Here is a 27,634-nt window from a genome sequence, read left to right as displayed (position 1 = left end):
ACAGATACACAAATCACTAATGTATCGACGTAGCTTAATAAAGCCATAAAAAAGCAAACAAACCACTGGGGATCATTTCTAGAGGGATAGAATTGAAAAGCAGGGAGATTATGTTAAATTTGTATAGCACCTTGGTTAGACCTCATTTGGAGCAATGCAAACCATTCTGGCCTCCTTATTATAATAAGGATACAGAAGCACTGAAGAAGGTGCAAAAAATATTTACTAGGATGATACCAGAACTGAGAGGTTATACCTATCAGGAAAGATTGAACAGGCTGGGGCTCTTTTTTCTACAAAAGATAAGACTGAGGGTTGACCTGATAGAGGTCTTTAACATTATGAAAGGTTTTGGTAGGGTAAACGTAGAGAAGATGTTTCCACTTGTGGGGGAGACCAGAACTAGAAACCATAAATACAAGATAGTCACAAATAAATCCAATAGGGAATTCAAGAGAAACTTCTTTGCCCAGAGAGTAGTTAGAATGTGGAACTTGCTACCAGAAGAAATAGTTGAGGCCAATAGCATAGATGCATTTAAGGGGAAGCTAGATAAACACATGAAGGAGAAAGGAATAGAAAGATGTGTTGATGGGGTTAGATGAAGAAAGGTGGGAGGAGTCTCGTTTGGAGTATAAACACCAGCAAGGACTTGTTGGGCCGAATGGCCTGTTTCTGTGCCATATATTCTATGTAATTCTTTTGTATGTAGTATGCACATGGATATAGGGACTGCTTTCAGTGTCAGTTACTGGTCATCCATACCTGAACTGAACACAGTCTCTATGGGTTTGAATGCATAGCTGCTGGGGAAATAAATTAATGCAAAACAAGTTGCTGTGCACATCTTCTGCTCATTATTTTGTAGAAGGTTTGTCTTCAACTAGTTTAAATAGGTGCTGCTATTATGACGTTGTAAAATTAACAAGACCTCAGTGACAACCCTGGTGAAGTATTTTACATCATTTTAATTTGCATGAATATTTTCAACAATAAACTGGGTTGTAACCAAATAGCTGGCTCGCTAAGGATTCTGCTTTATAAATATAAAATGGTACCAGTTCCTTCTTAGGAACCTCTTATCTTTAATTCACTATAATAAAAATTGTAAAATTCTCAGAGGCAAATCGTTGGACATCAATTTCTTAAATGGGAATTAAATCAAAGATGATGTCACCATTTGAATGTTAACTAGTATTATTACATCTGAAAACACACTAGTTTTGGTAAATGTTGAATAGGGTATTTATCCAACATAGGGAAAGCAGAAGAATCTTTATCTTGTTTAAAAAATGCTTTCAGTTAAATTTGTATTTCCTTTTATGAATATTTGTAGCTTCTTAAAGGATTTGTGATAGGCCTCTTCAACTAGGAATTGCTGTTCAAAAAGAATGATATTCAGAAGCGGGAGAATGATAATGTAGTAGCAGCAGTCCAGTCAAGTGCATGTCCTTGATAGAAATGCTATAAGCTGTTGTAAGGATGCTTTGTAGATAGAATTCAATGCTATGAATTCTGCAAAAGCTGAAAAAGTAGCCTCCACCTCCTAAGAGGCAATTGAATTGCACAGTAAAATACAGCATCATAAGATGGTCTGTCATAAAGTAATGAGAAAAACACTAGAAACAGAGCTTTCCATGGGATTTCTTGACAAAGTAATTAGCATACTTTTTTGTTTCAGTAGTTCCAGATTGATTACATTGGCACTGAGCACCAAGCTGCAATACTAAAGTCTGATTTTGGCAACAATCCAATATTAATTTCTTCACACAGACAACCTTCCTCCAGTACTGGGTATCCTAACATTATTTTATCTTTTCACTTATACTCTCACCTCTTGTTCTTCAGCAGTTTAATTTATCATTCTGTCTTTTACTTAACTTCAACTCTTGTTAAATTAAACTTTGTGTAATTAAATTTCCTTTTTACCTTTTATATTCATGGCTGCAAGTAGTGATGATTTTGGTCTTCACATATCTGTCATCATTACCACAAGCTGACTTACCAATTGGTTCTTGACCATTCATTTCAATCTGCTCAGCACCAGAATTGCTTCTTGTTGCAGCATTGTGAAACATTGGTTTCTTTTTCTCTGAGTCTGTTTTACCATTCTTCATCAATGAAACCTCTAGCTGTAATCCATCCTCACTTTCATTTTGAGCAGACAGATATGTTTTCCCTTTGTACTACCTCTTCAACTTTTCCCCCAAGACTTTGCTTACTTTCTTCATTATCATTGTCTGTTTTTTTGCTGTTCATGTTAGTCAACAGTTCATTTCTAGATGTCCCCAGATGTGTTATTTGGCGGTAATGAGTTAGCAACAGATAGATCTAAGTAGTCTTTGTCATTGAAATAGAATAAATGTATTGATGGGTTGAAGAATTGGACAAAAAGATAATTATTTGCTTTGGTGAATCCATGATAACCAAATGTTGCCTTCAAAAAGATCAGTTCTAACTTTTCATCAAAATAAATCCACTATCATTTAGAAATGGGGTGGAGAGGAGCATTTTTTCTATGTCTATTGCCCAGTTTCTGCTGGAAAACAGGGTGGTAGGCAAACAATTTTTTTGTAAAGTCCCGCCACTAGCCGCCCAAGGCCCGCTCGACTCAACTTTTGAATAGGCCTCAAAATGCACGGCCAGTTCTGCATTTAAAACAGATGGGAGTCTTATTTAAATATATAAATCGGGGTCCTACACCCTTGGTCATTGGTCGCTGGTGTGGAGCGGCCTAACCAACGGCCCTTAAAGGGACCACTGCAGGCTGCTCCAAAAACAGCTGAATTTTTATCTTTCATTTTTGTACGGCCAGGAAGAGCACTCGTGCTCCTCCTGGCCCTACAAAAATACTCCAGCTTGTTGCCAATCCCTCCTCCGGGATTGAATCCTCCCCCCAGGTCCATACTGTGGGCTGGCCTGGAGTAGAAGCAGGCCGATTTCCCACCCTCCCCAACTGACGCGCGGCCTCGGAATGCCCATTCAGCCCGCCAGCCGCATGCTAATAAGGCCCAACCGCTAAGATGGTACGAGCCTCTTGCTGCTGCGATCAAGCAGACGGTATGATCGCAGTGCCCGCTGCCCACCCGATTACCGCAGCAAAGCTAATCGACCCCAGGAAGGTCTTTCAGATCTTTCACTACTATGCTGATGGTTCAGAAATCTGCCTTGGAGGAGAAAAAAAGACATTGGAGACAGAAGTGTCCAAAAATAAGTAATTTACCATACCAACCAAAGGCAATGTAAATGAAATCTCAGCTTTTAAAACTAGTATTTAGAATGTTAAGGCTTGAGGTAATAAATGTAAAAGAATTAATGGCTCATTTCAAATAAAATATACATGTATGCATTATCTGCAATTCCACAGTATTGTTTCTCAATACTAAGATGTAAGTCACATTAAATGATTGTAGGGTTTTGTAGGTCTATTGTTGAAAGCAAAGGATTAGTGTACAAATCCTACTGAAAGATTATGGACAAATTGGAACATTAGAAAACATTACATGTACTGACACCAGCAAACGTTTTCTTCATTTCTATTAATAAACCGAGTCTGTCTGTACCATTTTAACTCTTTCTAAATGTGGTTCTGATTAGGTTGCTATAGCAGCACCTTGGGATACCAGTGTTTGAACATTTAGTGTATTCGTCTGAAATTCATCTGTTTGCTGCTTTTTAAAAAAGGGTTAATGGCTCTTCTAAAATGGGACAAGAAAAATTTAAGAGGAATGTGTTAATTGTTAGTGTTAATAATCCACGGTGTAATTTCAGGGCCTCAATGTTTAAGTAAAGCAGTATTATGTTTAGACTCATTTGGAAAATAGTCCACATGTCAGATATTTATGGGCAAATTTATTCTGGACAATAAGTTGCCTTCACTTACATATCATATCATTGAAAACCAGTTGAAAGAAGAAGCAATATGACAGTGTCCTATACAGAACTACACAGAAGGGATAATGATGGTAATAAAAAAAAGTTAAGGTCTGAATCCAAAGTAGAATGCAATAATATTTTAAATGATGAGAAGCCAAATAATGAAAAATTATTGATAGTATAACAGTTTAATTTTGATTCCTATCTATTCAACAGCAACAATGATGAATTGCTGTGTAAGTACAGGGTAATACGAAAACATGATACAAAAATTGGCCGTGTGGTTAACAGTGAGGAGGAAAGCTGTAGACTGCAGAAAGACATCAATGGACTGGTCAGGTGGGCAGAAAAGTGGCAAATGGAATTCAATCCAGAGAAGTATGAGGTAATGCATTTGGGGAGGGCAAACAAGGCAAAGGAGTACACAATAAATGGGAGGATTCTGAAAGGTGTAGAGGAAGTGAGGGACCTTGGAGTGCATGTCCACAGATCCCTGAAGGTTTCAGGACAGGTAGATAAGGTGGTTAAGAAGGCATATGGAATACTTTCCTTTATTAACTGAGGCATTGAATATAGGAGCAGGGAGGTTATGCTGGAACTGCATAAAATACTGGTTGGGTCACAGCTTGAGTACTGTGTACAGTTTTGGTCATCGCATTACAGGAAGGGTGTAATTACACTAGAGAGGGTGCAAAGGAGATTTACGAGGATGTTGCCAGGACTGGAGAATTTTAGCTATAAGGAAAAATTGGATAGGCTGGAGTTGTTCTCTTTGGAACAGAGGAGACTGAGGGATGATTTAATTGAGGTGTACAAAATTATGAGGGGCCTAGATAGAGGATAGGAAGGACCTATTTCCCTTAGCAGAGAGGTCAATAACCAGGGGGCATAGATTTAAAGTGATTGGTAGAAGAATTAGAGGGGAGCTGAGGAAAATATTTTTTCACCCAGAGGGTGGTGGGGGTCTGGAACTCACTGCCTGAAAGGTTGGTAGAGGAAGAAACCCTTAACTCATTTAAAAAGTACCTGGATGTGCACCTGACCTACAAAGCTATGGACCAAGTGCTGGAAAGTGGGATTAGGCTGGGTGGCTCATTTTCGGCTGGCGCGGATTCTCTGATTCTAACATCATTCTAGTTCACATAAATGTCCACACAATGTAGGAAAAACACACAGAAAACTGCTGATTATGGAGATGTAGATAGGCATTGCCTAAACCACCCTCCTAAAGGGTCATTTTTCCACCTCTGTGTTTGGAATGCATGCGGGGAGTGCATATCACAAAATTGCGCACCCCCTCAATCCATGATTTTCCATCCATAAATTTTAATTGACAGAAAGTTACAAGTTTGGGATACACAATTTCACAATATGTTATCCCAATGTGGGCCTTGAGCACTGAGGGTAAAAAGTGACCCCAACGTGCCACCACAGATTGGAATACTAGGGGTAATTTTCAGAATGAGTGTTGGCAATGGGGAACGTCACCCAGCACCGGTGCATATTAGAAAATCATGGGCACGTTGCCTGCAAATTTTATGCCAACATGTACTTGAAAAATTACCTCCAGAATACTGACACCAATCTTTACCAAAAGCTTTCATTCTTTGTAATATGCATTAGTTTTTTCACAGTTACTGATGGACATGTTTGCTGCTAATTCACAATGTCATCATTTATCATATTGTTCTAAACACACCCATATTATTGTGGGCAAAAATCAAGAAACAGAATGAGGATGGTCACTCTGGGTCAAGACTCGCCGATCTCAATGTCTCTGCTCACTTCCAGTTGGAAACGCCAATGTGCGAACACATTGCAATAAATCAGTACTGAATAATACATAACCAGAGGCAAAATCATTCGATTCCTCCAGGGAGCGACCTTTCTGTTTAATAATACAAAGCTACTAATAGGGATGCCCTCAACAATTAAATACTGATTCCTACCAGAGAGCTTTTGGACAATATGAAATAAGGATAGTACAAATAGAGCTGTGGAGCCAACCTCAAATGGAGGTTTTCCACTCTGGTTGCATCCAGAAATGTGACACCAAGGACCCCCCCCCACCCCATACCAAATATAAAGGGGCTCGATTTTCCCAGGAAATTGCAGGTGCGTTGGGGGCGGGGGGACTACAATAATTGGGGAATTCCCGTTCGGTTTTGGAGCCCAGCTGCAACCCGCAGACTTCTGGGTTCCCCATTGACGCATCTGGGTGCGCGTGCACATCCCGAATGCAGAAGTCCCACCGGCAATTAAAGCCGGCAGGATGATACTTGACACAGTTGTTAAAACAGTTTTAGTTGTTGAACTACTTAATTTTCTCCACATTTTGGCAGGGGTACGATTTTGAAGCATCCTCAACATGTTTCCCGTGCTGTGAGAAACACTCCATGTTGCAAAAGACGTGTTTCAGCCAGCAGCCGGTGAGACATTCAAATGCTTATTTGACAGATGGGGAGAAAAAGTCATTTATTGCAGCAGGGCACTCTGTTCTTTCAGACAAGCTTTTGGCTGCAAGATCTTTGTGTTTTCACTGAAAATTCTTAATTTCCACTCAAAATTCTGTTGTTCAAACATATTTAACTACTTTGCAGACCCCCTCAAACTCACACCGTCAGGATGGGGGGTGCCATGGCTGCATTCGTCACTACATCCGAGGACGAGCAACATCACAAGCCTTGCCAGGTACAGAGTCCACCTCCGCCACTTGGAGCTCCACAACATAGTGCTGCACCACAGGCACCTGCACAAGAGCACAGAGGGCAACAACAGAGAGGGGCACCGCTTGAGAAGGCCCCATCCACATCTGCTACCCACATTGAGGAGGAGGAGACGGAGGAGGAGGAGGAGCAGGAGGAACCCATGGGCAGAGCAACGGCTCACCTGGCTGTTCGTGAGGCCAGGGAATCACTGATATGTGAACGGTTCTCCTAACATCAGTGTGAAGAGTCCAGTCCTCACACCACCTGGATAGAACAGCGTCCACACCAGCACCCTCCACCCCCCCTGCACAAAACAGTCCTGCAACTACACATACACCCACTGTAAAGTGACCCAATGGGTGGCATCAAGTGGCACCGTTCATGGTGAACCTCATGAAAGGGCCCTATCACAAAAGCCAGTCAAGAATGGCCAAGACATGGTAGTAGTGGTGACAATCATAATATTTAATGTGAGTTTAACAAAAAGCTAATATAAATAAAAAACATGATCAACTGTCAAACACCCTTGTGTATACCCTTCGTGCTTACAAAACCTTCACCTTTCTCTTCCGACTACTTCTACGTGGTGCATCCCTGTGGTTGCAGCAGAGGTAGTGGCAGGTTGTTCTTGTTCATGCCCTGACCGCTTAGATGCTTTGGGCCTACGCCCTTTGGGTTTTGGTGTCCGTGAGGGCCCCTCCAAAGACTACTCCACTTGCACCTGTGCAGGGGCAAACTCGGCCACCTGGAGAGGAGGCAGCATTGCGGGTATTGGTTGAGAGGGGGCAACAGGTGAGACATGGGAGCACTTTGAGTGGCATCCCCACTTCCACGTCCCCTTTCACAATCATCCCTCCCCTGGGCCAGGCCCATATTACTCCTACCACTCTGCTGGACAACAGTTTGGAGGACATGTGTGAAGCCTTGTGAGGCCAGTACTAGTGTATCTATCTCAGGGAGTTGCTCATGTCCCTGTGACACTATCTCAGAGATTCCCTCCCATACCTGTGCCACCATTCCACTCATGCAGGAGTTGGACTCCTCCATCCTCTGCGCTATTGTGGAGAGTGCGCGTGGCACCTGTTCCAGCACCTCGCAAATGTGCTGCTGTTCCTTGATCATTCTCCCTTTATAGGATGTCCCCCAGGTTCAGCATCTGCGTCCAGCTAAGCAGAGCCTGGAAAGGAGTACTCCCACCGACGCGGACTCTCCGCAGTTGCCCCTGCCACCAGTGTCTGCTCGTGCTCACATGTGTGTGGTGACTCACCAGGTGCCAACCCAACCAACTGAGGACTAGGACCCACCGAGGTGTGAGTAACTGCGCTGGTGGATGGCTCGCTAAGATGTGACAGTGCACCTTCAGCCAAGTACTCTGAGGAATCGTCTTCTGCCATCACAACAGTTGCTGAAGTCCCTAAGAGAACAGAAGGCTATATTAAGCATGATCAAAGATGTGTCATGTTGCGATGAGCATACTGAGGTGCTGAAGATGACAAGGTATGTTAACATCAATTCATATTGTGTGTGCTGAATGCTAAAGTTCTGTCACCTGATGTTTGTCGGGTGCCAGTCTCAGCGTCCCCGACAGACCAGCACTCGAGGGTTCGGCTGAGCTCCAGCGCCTCCTGCTCCACGTCTGTGAGGATGACGATTTGTTGCACCCCCCCCCCCTCCGGTTCTCGTCCTCTCCCTTGCATTCTGAGCTCTCTTCTCTTATAAGGGGAGAAAGTACAGAAGGGTGAGTTAGTATGACACAGAGCCATGACATTGTACGAGGATTGGGTTGAGTGGTAGTGGTGAGGTGACTAACGGGGAGGTGTGGAAGTGCTGAGGAAGTGCAGGCAACTTGAAGATGAGCCTTAAGTGGGTGTGGGGAATGATGTATAGAGTGGTGTTGGCAGTGCAGAATGAATTGTGGGGTGGGGGCGGTGATGTGGAAGACGGAATGTAGCAGAATCAGTAAGTGTACTCACTTTGGCTGACCTAGTTAGGTCATTGAAGCGCTTCCTGCACTGAATCCAGGTGTGGGAGATGTTGCTGCTGCTGGTGATCTCCTCTGCCACCTCGAGCCAGGCCTTCTTGGTGGCAGAGGCAGGCCACTTCCTCCCGTCCGCCGGGTAGAACACATCCCTCCTCCTCCTCACCCCATCCAGTAGCACCTGAAGAGAGGCATCGTTGAATCTTGGAACAGCCTTGCCCCTGTTCTGCTCCATTGTGGTGTGTGGGTGTTTGCTCCAAGGGCAGCCATAAGAGGACTGCCCCTTTAAATAGAGCTCCTCTAGCTGACAGCCCATGATGCGGGTGCACAGTCCGCCCACTGTGCAGCTTTCGGATGGCAAACCTGGAAGCCACGTTAAGTTGCTCCAATTGACTCGCGTGTGAAACTGACATTTTTTATTGGGCGGGTTACCCTCGCGTCCAATCATCCCCCTCCACTGCCATCCCTCCTCCCCGCTAATATCGGGGCCAAACAGTCGCCTTTCAGACTACACAATCGTAGGAATAGATTAAATATAGCACAAAACCAAATATTAATATCCTCTGAGGAGGAGACTAAGCAGGTCACGAAAACTACTGAGGAAAGTACCATTAAATGAATCTAGTTTGCCCCTCACAAAATGCACCAAAATGGTCCCCATTTCAACCAATTTGCTGGGAGCACTCCCTTCTATAGATTCCTTCTTAGAAGTCAGATTTCAGGAATATGATGCTAAACTAGTAAACTTTTCAGCTTTCTGTGCACTGAGTTTTGCTCCCCCACCCCATCCCATTATCATGCAGCTCTTGGCAAAGTTCAGGCATAGGTGGAGGGTAGTTAGATTCCTGATCCAGGATGCCTTGCATGAAGGATTTGATTTCTTTAACAAATTAGTACTCTAGCTGATTAAATAAAATCTATGTTACCTCCCAAGCAAATGAACGCACAGGGAGTTAATTCCGGATTCTCTGATGAGCTTGCGGAAAATTGGGAATAGGAATCCCCCGTGGGGAAGAAAGTGGCGGAGGAGAAGAAATAAAGAAAAAGACCGAGGGAGTAAAGAGATGTCGATATATGGCTTACTCAACGCTGTAAAGCATTTGCTCCATGCGGCCTCACCCCTGGAATAGAGATCTCACACAGACCACAACTAGTGGCTTTTGTGGAGTTTTTCATGTCTGCTTCTCCATGGACTACAGTCATAAGTATCTGGACTGACATATGTAGGTCATTAATACCAATTTCCAAAATAGGCCCAAGAGTAGGCAGGCCTGTAATTTTCTGATATACGCTGGCAACTCTCTTGTGTACAGGAACCCTTGTATACTATTGCAGCTGCCGATGCAGTGGGTCGCCCTCCAAATTCTTTACTAACATGGAAAATCCATTACAGAGGATGTTAATCTCATTCTTTTCCCCCTGACCTTGACTAAAAACATATCAATGCAATTGGCTGATGAATCTACATACAAGGGTAAGGAAAGCATGCCACTAAACACACTGGGCAGGTTTCATTCACCAGAGAGCCGTACAATTACAGACTGTCATTAAAACAGACTGCAGTTCACTTCACACTCCATCACTGTCCCTCATCAAAGCCCAAACACAGGCTGCTGCTCTACAGCATCTGCCTATGCCTTGAAATTAGGGGCAAGATTCAAAGCTTACTTCACAAAATGGCATAGTGATATCTAGGGCTTGATTTTTACTTAGAGCCGGGTATCCGACGCGTCCGCAGATATTCGTGTGGGGAACCCGGAAGCGAAATCAGTGCGTCGCAATCTGCAATCCCAACTAAAGTGATGGTGAGTATTCCTGCTTCTGGGTTTCCCACGCACCAGGCAGCCAGATTGACAGGCTGGCTGCCTGTCGGCAGTGAAAAGAGCTACAAATCAGAGAGGGGAGGTGGCCTGAAGGGAGAGAGAGATCATCGGCATTGCAAAAAACTGGGGGGTGGGTGGGGACAGCACCGGGGGTTCCAGTCAGCATTGGCGATCGGGGGGGGGGTCAGCCAGTGACAACATCGGGGTGGGATCAGCCAGCGACAACAACAGGGGGTCCAGTCAGCAACGGAGATCGGAGTAGGTGGGGGGTCAGCCAGCGACGACATTGGTGGTGGGGGTCAGCCAGCATAGAAGATCGGGGAGAGGGATCTAGCATCAGGGGTGGGCGGTCCAGTATCAGAGGGGAGGTCCACCAGCAGAGAGGTTCCACCATTGGTGGGGGGGAGGGTCGGCCGATCGCGAGGGTCCTGTCGGCCAGGTGAGCTTGTTGGGCCTGGATGAAGCACTCCTGCTCCTCCGGGCCCACAAACAGTACAATGAAGGCACACCTCATGGATCCGGCCCTTCCCGCCTGCTTTCAACTCACGTGAATCAGAAGCGATGGGAAGCCCGAACAGGTAAGGTTAAATTCATTTAAGTTTTCCAAAACACAAAATATTAAGTACCTCAAGTATTTCAGTGAGGTACATTGCCCATTTAAGTATCGGCCCCGACGGCTTTTAGTAGGGGCGGGACTTCCTAGTGTCTGCTGTCCACAGGCATACAAACCTGCCTGGGTTAAACCCAGAAGTGGGCGCGTTGGAGCTGGGATGCGGTCTTGTTCCAAATATCCACTACTTTAACTGCCCACCCACCCCCTACCCACCTGTTCTTGGGGTTTAAGATTACCCCCCTAGTTTCAGGGTCTAAACAGCAGTACTGGAAGTCAGCATCTATTTGGCCCATTTAGCCATTTTTTGTTTCTGTTCATTAGAGGAGACTCTGCTTGGTATTTGCATCAAGTAGACACAGTTGATGTTGACATGTTGATCCAGCTATTTCATTACTTATTACACTGTATTCTAGAGTTTCGCTCCAATACCTATTCACATCCTCTTAAAACTGCACCTGATCTGCCATTTGTGGACACTAGACAATTCAACAATAATTGATCTCTGCCTAAATAAGACTTATGAAAATTCTACCTGTGGCTTCTGGATGAGAAAAAGCAGGACATGTGGAAGTTTGCTTACAAGTCATCCTAGGTATCCTTGAGGACTGTCACCTGATGCACCTTACACAATGTTGGCATGCAAAATGCTATTATCATCGAACAGATGCAGAAGAAAACCTGTCCTCAGCAGTGACAAAAGAAGAACTCATTGGTCAACCACTTAGTGGGAGTCTGTGATCATGCACCATACATATGTTGACTGACATGGCAAAAATATAGAGCACAATGCTAAAATATGGCACACCTGGTGCATTTGGAAAATAGATGAATAGTTGCCAGAGTACTGTGCTTTCTCCCTCTATGAATCTCCATTAAGATTACAATGACATGCTATTAGGATGTATCGTAAGACAACATTGTAAAATTAAGCAAAGTTTGAGCACCTTGGCATCCTTCTTAAGACTAGCAAATGCCTTCCTCACCTGCTTCTAGGATCTCCTCACAGTCTTTCGGCTATCTTCATCCAGGCTCTTTCTTCGGAGAGGAATGCCCTTCTACTGCAAAAAGAACCACACTTCTTTTCAGTATCTCCTGCCAAAGGGCCTCCAAAGCTGCATCCTGGAAGGGTACCCTTCATCGTCCTTTTCTTGATGCCATTTCTACTTCTCAGTGGCAGTACAGTTTTAAGGCGACTAGATGCCCTTTAGAAGCTGCTGGCACCAGATAACATTATCTTTTTCTTCAGGTGATGTGCACGAGGAGTGCTAATGTATTATGCAATGGAGCTGATTTTAATTATAATGCAAGGTCGGCTCATAGTGCTCCAGGTGCACACAGTGACCAAACAGCAGTACTATCGCTGTCACAGCACGTGGGAACACTACCTTAGCCCCTTAGTCTTTTTTGTAATAAAGACAATACTGTCTATAATAAAAGTGTGAAACTCTTTGCTGTTATATGCACCTTACTCTAGCAAGTAGAAAGGAAGAGCTTTAATTTATATAGCGCCTTTCATGACCTCAATTTGTTTATCATTTGATTTAGATAGTTGAATCTCAATGCAATACTACAACAGCTGAAATGTGTTCTCTTATTAAATAACACTATCTGTCCAAGAGTGGTCTCCACTACATCAGAAATAAATTTGAAACCTAACCTTTGTGCACTATAGCTATGTTGTATGGCATTCCAGTTTATGAAAGAATACGTTTAACCTGTGCTCTACATTTCCACTTCGACTTCAAAGAATTATTTAGTAATTTACAAGTGATATTATAATCTGTGATTTGTTGATTGCTATGAAGTGAGCTTGATCTAATACTACATATGTAATTTTGTACATTTTCAATAGTAAAAATCGATAATTTTGATTAGAGAATAATGACTACCTCGGAAGCCATAGCCCTATGTGAGATTAGTCTGAGCAGATCAATACAATTCTCAGCAAGTGCGTGTCTATAGCACAAAACTTCCCACAACACAGCACTAATTGGAAATTGGACTCCGAAAGGGCAGGAAGATGGCTGTTGTGAGAAATGGAACAATTGACACTGGTGTAATTGGAGGTGCTCTTTCACCGAGAGGGTAGGGAACTTTACTCTGCAGTCAGACAGTGCTGCATCTGACCTGAGAGTGCGCAATGCTTATATTGAGAAACAAAGTGGAAAGGTTTACCATTCCTCAAAGCTACTATCCTTCACCATAATAAGCAGAAAATAAATCACCAACAAAAACCTAGTAAAGCAATAATATTAAATTTGTTCTGTCAGCATCTGTACCAAGTGTTCAGTTACATTACTTCATATATAGATAATAGTCAAATAGGTCAGTCAGACTTTGGAATAAGAATAGTTAACACTTTAATTGTGAATATTTCATAAATGGTTTCATTTTAAAACTGGTACTTATATGATTGATAGTTATTTTAATTGTGCATTGAAAATCGCAATTTATTTTTGATCAGTTATAATGACCACATACATCTAAACCTGAAAACAAATCTGCATGTCCAAAATAACCCCCCAAAAAACTGACAATATCAAACAGCCCAGAATATTGGTGTATGAAACGTAGTTACACTAGAAGTGCAGTGGAGCATTATATTGTGGTAACTTAAGCTGAATGTAGAATCATAGTATCATTGAATCGTTACAGCACAGAAGGAGGCCATTCGGCCCATGGAGCCTGTGTCGGCTCTTTGTAAGAGCAATCCAGTTAGTCCTATTCCCCCGCTCTTTCCCCGTAGCTCTGCAAATTTTTTCCCTTCAAATATTTATCCAATTAATTTTTGAAAGCCACGATTGAATCTGCATTCACTATCCTTTCAGGCAATGCATTCCAGATTATAACTACTCGCTGCGTAAAAAAGCTTTTCCTCATGTCGCCTTTAGTTCTTTTGCCAATCACCTTCAATCTGTGTCTTCTGGTTCTCAACCCTTCCGTCAATGGGAATAGTTTCTCTTTATTTACTTTATCTAAACCCTTCATGATTTTGAACACTTATATCAAATCTCCTCTCAACCGTCACTGCTCTAACGAGAACAACCCCAGCTTCTACAGTCTATCCACATAACTGAATCCATCAACCCTGGAGTCATTCTAGTAAATCTTTTCTGCACCCTCTCTAAGGCCTTCACATCCTTCCTAAAGTGCTGTGCCCAGAATTGGACACAATGCTCCAGTTGTGGCCCAACCAGTGTTTTATAAAGGTTCAACATAACTTCCTTGCTTTTGTACTCTATGCCTCTACTTTTAAAGCTGTATGCTTTTTAACTGCTTTGTCATCTTGTCCTGCCATCTTCAAAGATTTGTGCACATATACCCCCATGTCTCTCTGTTCCTGCACCCCCTTTAGAATTGTACCATTTAGTTTATATTGCCTCTCCTCATTTTGCCTTCCAAAATATATCACTTCGCACTTCTCGGCTTTAAATTTCATCTGTCATGTGTCCGCTCATTCCACCAGCCTGTCTATGTCCTCTTGGAGTCTATTACTATCCTCCTCACTGTTTACTACTCTTCAAAGTTTTGTATCATCTGCAAATTTTGAAATTGTGCCCTGTACAATCAAGTCCAAGTCATTAATAAATATCAAGAAAAGTAGTGGTCCTAGTTCCGATACCTGGGGGACACCACTGTATACCTTCCTCCAGTCCGAAAAACAATCGTTTATCACAACTCTCTGTTTCCTGCTACTTAGCTAATTTTGTATCCATGCTGCCACTGCCCCTTTCATTCCATGGGCTTTAATTTTGCTGACAAGCCTATTAAGTGGCACTTTATCAAACCCTTTTTGAAAGTCCAAATACACAACATCAATGCAATGCCCTCATCAACCCTTTCTGTTACCTCATCAAAAAATTCAACCAAGTTAGTTAAACATGACTTGCCTTTAACAAATCCATGCTGGTTTTCCTTTATTAATTCACACTTGTCCTAGTGACTATTAATTTTGTCCTAGATTATCATTTCTAAAAGTTTCCCGACCACCGAGGTTAAACTGACTGGCCTGTAGTTGCCGGGTTTATCCTTACACCCTTTTTTGAACAAGAGTGTAACATTTGTAATTCTCCAATCCTCTGGCACCACCCCCTTATCTAAGGTTGTTTAGAAGATTATGGCCGGTACCTCCACAATTTCCACCCTTACTTCCCTCAGCAACCTAGGATGCATCCCATCCGGACCGGGTGACTTATCTATTTTAAGCATAGCCAGCCTTTCTAGTACTTCCTCTTTCTCAATTTTTACCCCATCCAGTACCTCAACTGCCTCCCCTTTTGCTGTGCTGCAAAATGTTTCCAAAATGTTCCATTATTTGTATAGTAGGAGAAAAAAAAACAAGGTACAGGAAAGCCTAAAGGATGATATGAGTGTTCAAGGTGTGAGATTGATTTGCTAGAATTGATATGCGGTATGGTATCCAGAAATTTTTAGTTTTTGTCAGTTTAATTGGTGCATTTTCATCCATTGACTAGTGTAATTCTGTCATGGAGTCATCTGGATTAAAAATCAAAACATTAGGCACAAACCTGAGGCTTCCTAAGTTCCCCATGCCCCTGTTAACATCAGGAGCAATGAAAGTAAAACCAGATTCACTGATCTGTGCAGATTTCCTCTTCAATTAGGAAAGTTACTGGACCAAAGCATTGCAACTGAACCGTGGGCTCATTAGAGTGCAAAAAGTTTGAATCACACCAATATGTAGCCGTTAGCATGGACAGGGGGACACTGGGCCCGAAAACACTGAGGAGCAGACTTTCCTGTTTAGTACTTGGGCATAAAGCATTGCCTGGGTGGAGCGTAAAGAGGAATATCGGGCAGCATGGATCACATACCTGTAACATGGGCTGCCTGATTTTCTGGCCATTTAAATTAATGGACGGAAAATCGGGTGGACTGTCTTTTGTGTGTGCAATCCTCCTTGCAGATTTTACTCTTTGAGTTCAACCGAGATGATACTTTATGGCCAAGTGCTAAAGAGGGAAATCTGCCCTTGACTGACTGAATAAAATGTGACCGGTTGGTTAGTCTTTGACTATATTCTGCACTGTTATTAAAACCTAACTCAATTGCAGTGGGAAAGGCCACACAATGGCTGTGGCCATTTATTGTTACATTGGAGTAAAAGAAAAACTTGTGTAAACAAGCTGGCGACTTAGTGGAGAGAGATCGCCAAACATTGAATGTGAATCTGCATGGAGTTCTTCCACTTGTCCACTGTTTACAACAATTTTCCTGGGGTTTCTGCGGCGTCACGGAAATTACCCCTCCCCCCTTATTTTATACTTTTTTTGTCTCTTTAGCACAGTTTATCAAGAAAAAATGGAAGTGTGACAACAGTAATACAGAAGGCCATCACGCTGTGATCTTATGCTAGTGGCTGTTTCCAAGTACTAGTTGGAAATGTCAGGGGACTAAGTCAAGCATCAGGGTAATGGTTTCTGCTACTGACCGAGTGAATAGATCTCTTTTTCATCTCTATGCAAAGACAAAAATGCCAGAGCAGGATTTCTACAGAATATGCAAATACCAAATATGTTAGGACTAATAGAATGTGTATGTACGTCACCTTATGCTTCACAGACTGATGAATATAAATCAACAGAATACATTAAATGAAATAAAGCTACAGATTGAAATGATGTAGCTGTTTTGGCCTAAGAGCACATGTGATTTGCTCAGTTATTAAGGCTGTCCTTTAAACCTGCACAACCCACAATTTTTATTTAACCTTATTTTTATTTCAGGAGATTACCCATTACAGTGTTGAGTTTCTAAAAAAAAATTATATTTCTACAATAAATAATTTTAAATTCAATTAATTACAATTGCCATCTTATTTATAGGCTAATATATCGTGCCTAGCTGCCCTGAGAGAAAGCAAGAATGTCTAAATTTATGAGAAGGATTGACTTGTTCAAAAGGTGACTGCTTGATTGTTCAAAGATCACATTTCAACATATAAATGCTTCCTCCTTATCCCCATAGTTAAGCTGTGGATATAAAATGAAAGAAAAAAAAGCACAGATGCTAGAAATCTGAAATAAAAACAGAAGTGCTTGAAATGCACAGCAGGTTAGTCTTAACTTCTGATTAAGGGTCCCATCTAAAATGTCTACCTCGCTTTCTATTTCAGAACCTAACTGACTTGCTGTGCATTTCCAGTTTGGTGTGAAATCAATATTCAAATCTCTCGATGGCCTCGGCCCACCCAGCCTCAGTGATTATAACATAACCCCAGCCTTATGTTGTTGCTGCACTCTACACTCTACACTCCTCTAATGTCAGCCTGCTCCTTGTTCCCCACCACCTTTGTTCTACCATTGGTGAGCATTCCTTCAGCCATTATTCTTCCCCCTTACCTACCCTTTGGATTTTTTTCTCCAGGACCTCTGCAATTCTGCCTTGTCACCTCTCTTCCTGCCATAAAAAGTCTTCTTACAACCATTCTCTTCAACTTTGCTTTCACTCCAACTCCTTTGTTTTCCCTTTCTCCCTTCCCTTTGGTGTCTAGAAAGAAAGGCTTGCATTTATATAGCACCTTTTACAACTTCAGATGGCCTAAAGTGCTTTACAGCCAATGAAATAAATACATTTGAAATGTAGTCACTATTGTAATGTAGGAAACACAGCAGCCAATTAACACACAGCAGTGTGATAATATCCATATAATCTGTCTTAATGATGTTGGTTGACTGATTAATATTGGCCAGGACATCAGAGAGAACTCCCTTGATCTTCTTTGAAATAATGCCATGGAATCTTTTACACCTACCTGAGAGGACAGACCTCGGTTTAACGCCTCATCTGAAAAACGGCACCTCCGACAGTGCAGCACTCCCTCGGTGATGGATTAGAGTTTCAGCCTAGCTGTGTGTTCAAGTCTCTGGGGTAGGACTTGAACTCACAACCTTCTAACTCAGAGGTGAAAGTGCTACCACTAAACCACGGCTAATACCTTTATTTTGCAAAAAGCTTTAAGACATCTCTTTGCACGCGAGGAGCGCTTTAGAAAGTCATATTGTTGTTGTTCAAAGTGGAATTCAGTTACAAGGTACCAATACTCGTGATTTTGATAAAGATCCATTGACTTTGCACTGCAATGCTGTAAATACTCGCAATATCTTAATAATTTATTGATTTTGCATTGTTGCTTCAATATTCATGATTCACAGAGGCAGTGAGGGTAACTTTAACCTATCTCATTGGACGGGAAACCCATGGGATGGGATGTAACCATCCATTGACTTCAATGGAGAGTAAAATCGGTCGGGGTGTAAAACCAGCATTGCACCCGATCCCACCAGTTTCCCGACGGGCAGGTTGGGTTAAAATTGCCTCTAGAGGCTCTCTCTCTCCTTGGGCACAATTTTAACATTGAAAAACGGGTGGGTTTGGAGTGTGAGGGGGCATTGAAAATCGTAACCATTTCAGACCCGCCCCCCCAACCCGCTTCCAACCGCCTCCAACCACCCATTTCCGGTTTTCACCATGGTGGGACGAGGGGTGGGCAACCAACCCATTCCCAGGAGGCGGGTTGGTGACTAAAACCTTTCAAGGAAGCTGTGGGCCTCCATTTTTACAGATTTTGCAATTTCAACCTCTGGGGGTCAGGATTCCCGGGCCTGCTCCTTCATGCCACGTGAGAGGAGGCGAGAAGCCCTGAAACTGCAGGTAAGTGTCTTTCTGGCATATCTTATGGGCTACTTGCGGTGACCCACCAAAGATCACACCCCCCCCGATCTCTGACCCCCCCCCCACAATCGTGACCCCTCCGATGATCGTGGACCTCCGCAATAACCCCCGATCCCGACACCCCACCCCCAGTGACTGACCCCTGATCCCTCCCCCCGTGACTGACTCCCCTCAACCATGCCCATTGGTGCATCCATGCCCACCCATGCCCATCGGTGCCCCCATGCCCACCATGTCCACCATGCCCCATCCATACAATCAAAGACTTATCTGATGACTTACCTTTTCACGTCCTCTGGCTGCTCTCCAGTCCGACAGAGACCAGCCTATCACTCAGACGGCAAACCAACAACAAAAAAATAAAAGATGTCATTATGTCAAAATCGTAAGGCCGTCTGGGAAACCTATACTTCCATTCCGCAATTTGACAACCCCGCTCGGGGTCAAAATCATGCCCTTTCTCTCTATCCCTGTGAATCACATGAATTAAATGATAGTGCAAAATTAGTAAACTATTGTAGTATTGCAAGGGCTAGGGATATTATTAACTGAGTAAAATTGATCAATCTTTGAAAAAAAATGCATGTCTTGGTAAGACTATGGTGGAGTACCAGAAGATAATTTGTAATTTTAGTTATTGCAGCCAATCCAATGTTCAAGTATAACTTTGCTCAAAATAATATTTGAGTATAAATTTAGGAAACCCATGAGTACTCCTTAAAATTCATTGTCTTGTTAATGAATTACATAAAATAATCACACACAAAAGAATTAAATTTGTAGCGATATTATTTTATTGAATGATATATTTGTTGCAACTTTTATAAGAATGGCAGGATCTCATCTGTTACAATTATCATTCGGATCAAACCAATAGAAGTGTGACAAAAAAGGGAATTCAGTCTTTATTTTCAAATATGAAAGTGCTGATGAGAGGTCATTGACCTGAAACGTTAACTCTGTTTCTCTCTGCACAGATGCTGCCTGACCTGCTGGGTGTTTTCCAGCATTTTTTGATTTTATTTCAGTGTTCCAGCATCCGCAGTATTTCACTTTTGTTTGACTTTCAAATAGTTGGGGAACTCTACATTAAAAATGGCAGCAATCTGCTGTGTGTCTGGGAAGTCGTTATGTTCATCAGTCAGTTGAAACACAGTAATCTCCAACTCGTGAAGTTGTATCTGTGCTGTTGTTTCGTGCCTCCTGAAAACACGGTCAATTGTTTGTTTTCAATGATCCTCCATGGGCTGATTTTATGTGACTCTATCCTGGCAATGGCAGGCTGATAATATAATATCTTACATTAAGAACATTATGGTTGTAGTATGGGAGCGCCACCAATTCCCCAGCCATTATCCCATTCTTTACTAAGGTGTTAAGACTGCTAACTCTTTGGTTGCCTGACTGCTTTAGAGAATTTGCTTATATTTCAAAGGAGTACACATTCCTATAACACAAAACCCTTTTACTGCCTTTCAGTTTCCTGTTCACTTGTACTGTTGTATATGTGAAGGTTGTGTAGAACTCTGTATGCAGCACTTACCTATGCCCCACTAGAGACAGTAGGGCCAATTTTCTGAATATGTGCTCTCGGTGGGGAGCGTTGCCCACCGAGAGTTCATATCAAGTAATTATTGGCGTGTTTCTCATGATTTTAAATGAATGCACTGAAAACCATTGAGAGTGTGCTTGCAATTTCACACTCCTGTTGAGTGACAGTCCCTCTTGGGAGTGTGCATTCAAAAAATTAGCCCTTGTGTGCCTTTATAAGAATTTGGTGAGATAAACTGAAAGAACTATAGACACTTTTTGAACTGTCAACACAGTTATGTGCAGTGTAACGTGATGATTGTGCTGTATAGCATATTGCCTATGTGTTTATTTCAGTGAATCATTTTGTTTGCAAATAAATCTGGAAAGTAGTTCAGTCTGTTCAAGTGATGTGATAAGTTCCATCATCTGAATTGAAATTAGATGTGGTGGGCATGCTATGTGTTTTCCAGTAACCAATTTACCATGATCAGGGTTAATTGGACTATGCTATTCTCTAAAAGGCAGGGGATAAAGATACAAGTTTGATTCATAGGAAACTCTGTGGGGGGAAACTGTTGTCAAGCAATTTACATGAGAAAAAAAAGTACTGGGGAAAGCTTGAACAATAACAGTAATTCTATTGTATTGTGTTCTGCAATCTTGTAGAGGTCAGCTGAGATGCCATTGATCCTTAAAGTTATCAAATAGAAGTACAAGGGGTATATTGTTTTGTTTTTAGTGCTCCTGGTTTACAGCTGCGCATGCCAGAAGTGTATAGCTAGAATTTGGGTGCGAGCACCCCCCACCCCCCACTCCCCACCACCGTCCACATTAAATTAATGGATGGAAAATAGTGGGGGCATGTACCTGAATTCCTAATATACATTCTCATGTACAGAGGTCTTTGCTGGGAGTGCTAATAATGAAAATGTACCTTTAGAACACTATTATCCACCAGGTTTTTGATTTCTGAATGACAATAGGACCCGTGGAGCAGCTCAGGAAGAAGATTCTCCAGCTGCTTTGTGTGATACCTCACTAGTCTGTGAGCTTCAAATAACTTAACAAAATTGTGTTACTTTCTCTTTCTGAAGCTTGGGACCTTCTTACAACCAATAACGACAGCAGCTCAAAAAGATAAAATTGCACAAATGTATGTGTCAGCTTATTCTCATAGATCTTAGTTTCTGAAGACATTCCATTGTCAAATGACGCTAATAAAATAGTCTTGACTCGCACACAGAAACACTGCCCGTCACAAAAACTTCAGTATCAAAGTTCTGCCTATCATAATTGGGAATATATATATATATATACAAGACAACTGTGTGATACTGTTTTTGTTTGCCCCTTTTCATCCTATTTTTCTTTTATTAAAACTTCAAAGTTGCCTTTAGGCCCAGCCTTTCATTTCTCAACCAAATGGACAGGATCACCTGAGTTATAGAACTAGCCACAGCTACATTGAATAGCTTCTGCAACAACAACAACAAACTTGCATTTATATAGCGCCTTTAACATAGTAAAATGTTCCAAGGCGCGACACAGGAGCGTTATCAAACAAAATTTGATACCAAGCCACATAAGGAGATATTAGCACAGGAGAAACAGGCCTAGCAAGGGTAAAGGGAAAAGGAGAACAAAAGGGAAATAGAAGTGATGGGCTTGGGTTTGGAGTGACAGCCAAAATGCACACGCAAATGGACACAGGAACTCAAGCTACATAGGCATGGTTCTGCCTGCTGGGAGCATATATCAGGAATTTATGGGAATGCTCCCCATGGTTTTACACCCCATGATATCCTGACATGAGCTTGTTATACACTGAGTGTCCATTTTTGAAGATATTTTAATTCAATTTTATAGGTTAATTTCATACACATTTTTTTTTTATTCGTTCACGGGATGTGGGCGTCGCTGGCAAGGCCGGCATTTATTGCCCATCCCTAATTGCCCTCGAGAAGGTGGTGGTGAGCCGCCTTCTTGAACCGCTGCAGTCCGTGTGGTGACGGTTCTCCCACAGTGCTGTTAGGAAGGGAGTTCCAGGATTTTGACCCAGCGACAATGAAGGAACGGCGATATATTTCCAAGTCGGGATGGTGTGTGACTTGGAGGGGAACGTGCAGGTGGTGTTGTTCCCATGCGCCTGCTGCCCTTGTCTTTCTAGGTGGTAGAGGTCGCGGGTTTGGGAGGTGCTGTCGAAGAAGCCTTGGCGAGTTGCTGCAGTGCATCCTGTGGATGGTACACACTGCAGCCACAGTGCGCCGGTGGTGAAGGGAGTGAATGTTTAGGGTGGTGGATGGGGTGCCAATCAAGCGGGCTGCTTTATCTTGGATTGTGTCGAGCTTCTTGAGTGTTGTTGGAGCTGCACTCATCCAGGCAAGTGGAGAGTATTCCATCACACTCCTGACTTGTGCCTTGTAGATGGTGGAAAAGCTTTGGGGAGTCAGGAGGTGAGTCACTCGCCGCAGAATACCCAACCTCTGACCTGCTCTCGTAGCCACAGTATTTATATGGCTGGTCCAGTTAAGTTTCTGGTCAATGGTGACCCCCAGGATGTTGATGGTGGGGGATTCGGCGATGGTAATGCCGTTGAATGTCAAGGGGAGGTGGTTAGACTCACATGGCTGACTGACTGGTTTTCTGAGAGGGCTACAACTCAGTTTTAGTTTGTGACGTGTACCATATCCAGTATTAATAAAGTATGCAAAGGTGTGTTCACTTTGTTTTGCCACTCCTTCTGGTTCCTCTAATCTTTTTTTCCTTATTTGACCCCATAAACAATTGTTTCTAATCTGTTCCTTGTTGAAATTATATAATTTTGGACTTATCAGCTTAATAACACTTTGGGCATTATAGATCCAAAATCCTACTGTTGGCAGCAGGGAGGGCTGGCCTTACTGAAAATGGGAAAGCTATCCCTTTCTACAAACTGTAATAGGCTTCCAGCCCCTGGAAAAGAGGAGTTGGAAGCCAGGCTAAAAGCACGATTGGGCTAGGGGGAGGGGGGAAAGTTCACGATGGGAGAAGCCGTGATCTTATTAAATGGCGGAGCAGGCACGAGGGGCCATATGGCCTACTCCTGCTCCTATTTCTTATGTTCTTATGTCACAGGATTTCTGGCAAGAAAGCAGTTTTTAAAGAGGCATGCCTCGTTTGGTATTTTGAGAGGATTTTGATGGAGCCAAGCAGCAATATGGAAAAAATAGCCTCTTCTCAGGACGCTGCTTTGCTTATTGCTCAGAAGGTGTGACAAAAGGTAGTTGTGCTGTTTGGAGCAGGAGGCCAGGCTCCAGTGAAAGCAGCGATGCAAGCTTCATGAGTGGAGAATAGCGATAGGGTGAATGGGGGTCAAATAAGGAAAAAAGGTTCAAGGAACCAGAAGGAGTGGCAAAACAAAGTGAAGACACCTTTGCATACTTTATTAATACTGGATAGGGTACACATCACAAACTAAAACTGAGTTGTAGCCCCCTCAGAAAACCAGTCAGTCAGGAACAAAGCACTTCACAGCATGTTGCATCATGTACTCTTCCTGTTGCAAGCACGAACTCAGATACAAGCACCCTGGGCCATTTAGATAGTGGGCGGTGAGAGGTTGGGACGAGTGATCAAAAATTTGGTCAAAGTTTTGAATTTTAAGGAGGGTCTTAAAGGAGGACAAGAAGGTGGAGAAGCAGATGTGTTTAAGGAGGGAAATCCATTGTGCATTCCTCCTCTCTTTGCCACCAATTGTGGGACCAAAGGGTAGTGGGGCGGGGGGGGGGCGGGTGGTGTACAAGTTGGAGGAATGGAGAGTACCAATTAGAGGGAATGATTGTGTGGCTGGAGGAAGTTACAGAGCTGGGGAAGGGAAGTCCATGAGGAGCTTTAAAGATAAGGGCAAGAATTTTAGAATCGAGGTGTTGTAAGTTCCTTTGCAGCAGCAATTGGCAATACTGTAGGAAAGTGTGGTAAACAAACAATGTTAAGGTGCAAAATGGCTTACTGTACTGCAAAAGGAACTCATGCAGGAAAGCAAATGAAATTAAATATTAATGTTTCTTCAAAAAACCACCACACATTTCAGTTTACCTTGGAGAATATTAACTTAGCTTTAAGAATCCAACTTAAGCAGGCAAACCAGCGGATTATTTATGCTCCATTTTATGCAGGTAAAGTGAGCACTGGGGATGGTGCGTGCCCAAACAACATGGATTATCATAACTCCTCAATTTAAGTGGATGGAAAATCATGCTTGCCTAAATGATCATTGTATGCTACTTGTGGGCAAGGTTTCTTACTGGGACCATGAAGGCAGGAAATCACGCCTTTAGAACAACGAAAGATCTTTGGCTTCTGTAAATATTAAGTAGTTATAATTTTCTGAAATGATTCATTAATAATGTAATTTTCTTCTACATATATCTTTAAATTGATGTACCTTATTTTGTACATAATTCAGAATACAACAGATCCTTTGATGGCCGAGTAAGTAAAGGCACCACTTTATTGTTAGCCATGCAAGCCAGAAGGCCCCAGATTTGATCCACAATGTGCACAGAGTTACTTGATCTTAGCTGGGGCAGTAGTTGGGTGCTACAGTTGGCCTCAATGGCCCTGGGCTAGGGAGAGGAAAAAAGTCAGTCAATGTCCCTGCTCCAGATTGCTATCTAGCGACCCATGCTGAGAAGAGTGTATTTGTGGATATCAGATTAGCACAGGGTTCAGTCTTATCTACGATGTCCCAGAGTCAAATAGCCTACTGATATTTATAATCTAGTTTCACACATAAAGCGTGGTCGCTTTGAAAAGTACCACAGGACTGCCAAAATATGTGGAATCACAGTAAAGCAAGAGGCAATGCTTTCCAGGAGAGTGGGGAGAAATAAGGGAAAGAAATATCTATAGAGGCAGTTCTATTATAAAGCCTTGGATGCTGGTGAGAATCAGATAACCATTGTGAGTTTACATGAGTTTTTGGATTCTGGCCGAGTTCACTTTACTGATGATTTATTTTGGTAAAAATGTTTTGCTTTGCTTTTCAAACTGATTTTGTTGAACATATGAAGTACTGAACGAATTGATTAATGCCTACCAATTGATAAAACTTCAGTATTCAGAGAAAGAATGATTGAATACTGTACAACCGCAATAACACACAAAAGAAATCCAATTTCCTCTTACTGAGTGCAAGTGCTAATCCTTCTTCAATCCCATATTATTATCTTTAGTTTGAAAATCTGTGTTAAACTGTGATTTGCCATTTCCCTACGTTACAATAGTGACTACACTTCAAAAAGTACTTTAGTGCCTGTGAAGTGTTTGGGACATGCTCAGGTCATGAATGGTGATTTATAAATGTAAGTTTTCTTTCTTTATAAGTTTATTTGTAATTTTGTGTACACCAGTAGGAATCAAGTGGTCAATTCTGGTTGACATGTCTGTGTGTGTATATATATATATATATCATTGTCTACAGATGGGTGCAAAGAGTAAAACAGTGGGCAAAGATAGTAAAAGAACATAGAGGAATATAAGTAAGTATCAAAAGCAAGATACTGCGGATGCTGGAAATCTGAAATAAAAACAGAAAATGCTGGAAATACTCAGCAAGTCAGGCAGCCTCTGTGGAGAAAGAAACAGTTAACTTTTCAGGTCGATGACCTTTCATCAGAAGTAAATAAATATGTTGTGAGAAATATATCAATCAAAACCTTTCCAAAAAATGATGTACAATTTGGACTGTTATGTATTCTCTCTAAATTATTTAAGACTGGATCGCTATTAATTCCTGTGCTATTTAGGGTAAATTCACCAATCCCACACATACCTTGCGGGGAACTGTGCTTGATCATGGCCCTGACATTTCAATCCATGCCCTCTTCCAACGTGGCTCCCTGTTTAGAGTGTGGGGTTGATGTTTTGGGTGTTAAGTGGCAGCAGTTTTGCGGGTGTGGTACAGCATGTTTTTCACCCGGCTTTACCACACGGTACAAAATTTCTCCTGGCGTGTCGTGACTGGTCAGTGATATAATGCTGACTCCATGACCTAAGGTTATTGAGTTGGCATTATTGCTATTAAAATTCAACTCACATCAGTTTGCAGTCTTCTTAGTTTGCATATGCAGTATGTTAAAAATGCCAATTTATAACTGACACTGCAGCAGTGCATAGATATTGCTTTTCTTTAATCAGTGCTGAACAACTAGAAGAGAGCTACAATTCAGACCATGTTGAAGCAATGGGAATTGAATTCACTGCATTGTTTGTACTAAACTTCATTGAGAAGGGCAGGGGACAACCCTAAAAGAGCAACCTATGATGTAAGCGGCACAGAAAACTGATGGTGTTTTCAGAGTGTACAATCCCGGGCAGGGCAACCTGGGAATGACTAAGGTGCAGTAGTTCAGGAAATAGGCTATGCCGAGATGCTGTGACAAAGCTGCGCCATTTGCTAAATGAAGGCCTTCAGACCCACCCTTCTGTCAATATGGTACTGCCAGTGACGGACAAAGTCACCATGCCCCTCAATTTTATGCCACAGGACCAACCCAGGTGAGCACATATGCAGTGGCAGCAAATTTACTGTATAGATCCAACAAGGAGTCAACTTATTCTGATGGCCTAACAATTTCATTTCCCATTCATCAACAGCATCAGTAGGTTAGGGCGACAGATTTCTCTATGTCTACTGGCTTCCCAGGAGTCTCAGGAGTCACTATGTGCATTGGTATTTAGCCTTCTAAATACCAATCAAATCTGATCTGATAGGGATATGAGGATATGGGGATAGGGTGGGAAAGTAGAGTTGAGGTAGAAGAACAGCCATGATCTTATTGAATGGCAGACCTGGCTTCAGGGGCAACATGGCCTACTCTTGCTCCTATTTCTTATGTTCTTATGTTCTTATGATTCCCCAGGTATTTCATTAGGACCAACAACTATGCTGGTCCTCCGCACAGCAGGTGCCTGGACTTCTGTAGTGATCACCACTCGCCCTTCCTCACCCAGGCACTATGACTCACTCTGTGCTCCCTTTCCCAATTGTTTACATCCTCTGGAATGTTGTGTAGCTGTGCTGTTGCTTGGATGAGGTGGTACTTGTGCTGCAGGGTGCTGTGAGCTGAGAGCATACTCACTGGACCACTCTGCTTCTCCATATCTGAAAAGAGGACAAAGTGCAAGCTGTTAGTTCATTAAACCAGACTGCAGCAGCACTGTCATTGACTCTGATACTGACTGTGATATTGACTGTGATATTGACTGTGATACTGAAGTTGACTGTATGCCTGCATGATTGTTATACAGTAGGACAATGGCTCGTAGCATGAGCATCGTGATATAGGCAATAAGCTTGGAGAAAGCTTCCAGTTTTACTGTCTCCCACTCCCTCTGTGCTCTCCCATAAGAACATAAGAACATAAGA

At 42.5% G+C, this 27,634-nt stretch overlaps 1 long non-coding RNA gene across 4 annotated transcripts in view; it reads right to left on the bottom strand.

Moving 5' to 3' along the window:
- LOC137323088 (uncharacterized) overlaps positions 1 to 27,634 on the bottom strand; it is a 247,437-nt gene that overhangs the window by 202,424 nt on the left and 17,379 nt on the right. For 3 of the 4 annotated variants that reach the window (XR_010963299.1, XR_010963301.1, XR_010963300.1), the window contains one exon: positions 11,982 to 12,056. The exons of the other annotated variant lie outside the window; for it this stretch is intronic. This is a non-coding gene — a long non-coding RNA (uncharacterized lncRNA). The remainder of the gene's footprint in view (positions 1 to 11,981; positions 12,057 to 27,634) is intronic. 4 annotated transcript variants of the gene reach the window in all.

This window comes from Heptranchias perlo, chromosome 6 (genome assembly GCF_035084215.1).
Source record: "Heptranchias perlo isolate sHepPer1 chromosome 6, sHepPer1.hap1, whole genome shotgun sequence".
NCBI lineage: Eukaryota > Metazoa > Chordata > Chondrichthyes > Hexanchiformes > Hexanchidae > Heptranchias > Heptranchias perlo.
This window is presented reverse-complemented; position numbering and strand designations above follow the sequence as displayed.